Raw genomic sequence first — 2,032 nt, forward strand, 5'->3', positions numbered from 1 at the left:
TAGGCTAAGAACAGTGCAAATTTAAATGATATCATGTTGTATTGCCCTTTGCTCCACCTAAAAAATCAACTTCCCATTTACTCCACATCTTCAAATTTCCCTCCTAGGAAGCTAACATGTCTTCTTTATCACATTATCTATTTAGACTTCATAGCAAGTCCTTTCCTAAGACAAGGTGCTATAGAAATGCAAATATCATTGAAAACTATTTTCTTAAAAAATGTGTATGTTTTCTGGTTTACCATACAAGGCGTTTGCAAATTTTTGGTGCCAACTTTACTGTTTATGTAACAAACATTAAGATTGTCTTTCTTGTTCCTCCAGAGCACCTTTAACATTTCATTTGGTCAGCTTTGATATATTGCAAAGAAATGGTACAGGTAAAGAACTGTTGCTAAGGACATCTTTTTATTTTTTGCTGATGACCACTTAATTGCCCTCTGGCTGAGTTGCTTGTTATGCTATTTGATTGGAGGGAAAAAATGGAAAGTGAAGAGGCACTTCAAGTACTCTCCTTTCTTCTTACTGTGTGTGCAAATCTCCGAATAGTGCTAATGAGTTACACTCATGCTTTGAGTGAAGATAGGGTTACTTTATTTCCAGTTTCAAAAAAGAGGACACTTGTGGGAGAGGGAGGGGGGAAGGGGGGTTGTGGGGGGGTGCAGTGATATGCCAGTGCCCTGGCCCTACCCATTTCATTGCCCCTCACTCCCAAGCCATAGCGTGCTCCCAGCTCTTTTACTCCCCCTCACTTCCAACCCTCAGTACCCCACCCCCCTGAGCCATGCTGGTGCCCCGCACTCCCAACTTGCAGCCCCCTAGTGCTGCCGGTGCCCCTTACGCCCAAGTCACAGAACCCCCCCCTTCCTGCTGCTGCCCCTCACTCCTAACCTGTAGCCCCTTGCCCTCCCAGCCCTGCAGCATCTCCATGCTCCATGAACGAATGATGCAGCATCGTTCGTTGAGAACGAATGGGCATCGTTGTCAACAATCACCTCTCAGCTCTGGAACTCCCTCCCTCCTGAGGCCTGCCAGAACCGAAGCCTACACATCTTTCAGAAGTGCTGTAAAACCTTCCTATTTGGGCAGACAAAGGTAGGCTGGGGAGTGAGAAATTTGGGTTTGTATGGGGAGTGAGAAATTTGTGTTTTCTCTTGTTTTATACGTATTTTTTCAGGTTTGTAAATTAGCCTGTTCTCCTGTTGTAGTCTGCCTTGAGTCTTTGTTGGGAAAGGCCACTTACAGGTCAAATTAATATAACTTTGTTTCTTACAGTAGGTGGGATCTGGAGTGGGTGACCCAGGAAGTTCCTTTTCATCCTATGTCTCTGTGACTTCCTCTCTAGCCAGTGTATTCTCCTTTAAGCGATTCAGAGGTATGCCAGTGTTCTAACTCCTCTCTGAAATGGGTTGGAAAGGTGATGATGGGCAAAAAGTGTGCTATAGTGGATCACCTGTTTTGATAGATTAACTATGGTCACAGAGGGATAATTATATTCTAGCCCTTTTGTGAGTCAAAACAGTAAACTCTTGGTATCAATCATGCAGCTAAATGTTTAGTGTTTGGTGCCTTCCATGCTGTACCAGAAACCAAATATGATGGAAATTTCATTGTACAGACTGAAGTAGGAAGAGATGTGTGAGATGATCTGAGGGTGACTGTTAGCTGATCAGAGTTTTAATTAGTTGTCATTTAATAGCCTAAAACATCAGTTCTGGAAGCTATTGATTTAGTCTGAATCATACAATTAAATTTAACAAGCTGCATGGGTTTCAACAGCTACACTGATTACAATTTTCATTAACATAAAGGAGTCATGCGATTCTTTGTAAAGAGGCATTGTATAATACTCAAGTACCAAAGGAACTGCTTTTAAGACTTTTATTAAGCGGAAGCATATCACTGTGTACAGAGAGAATTCTTATCTCATTTTGGAAGCTACAGAAGTTATAATAAGTCTTATCTCTTTTAGATTTCTTTTGAAATTTCTTTCCCTTTTAATCCCATCTGGAGATGTCATCCGACAGCCAAA

The 2,032-nt window shown here is 41.8% G+C and overlaps 1 long non-coding RNA gene across 1 annotated transcript; it reads left to right on the plus strand.

Moving 5' to 3' along the window:
- Positions 1–322: 322 nt before the first annotated feature.
- On the plus strand, positions 323–1,351 carry LOC102369123. Its single transcript, XR_323723.1, has 3 exons — positions 323–380; positions 914–1,095; positions 1,276–1,351. It is a non-coding gene; the product is annotated as an uncharacterized LOC102369123 (long non-coding RNA).
- The last annotated feature ends 681 nt before the right edge of the window (positions 1,352–2,032 follow it).

This window comes from Alligator sinensis, unplaced genomic scaffold (assembly GCF_000455745.1).
Source record: "Alligator sinensis unplaced genomic scaffold, ASM45574v1 scaffold534_1, whole genome shotgun sequence".
Taxonomy (NCBI): Eukaryota; Metazoa; Chordata; order Crocodylia; family Alligatoridae; genus Alligator; species Alligator sinensis.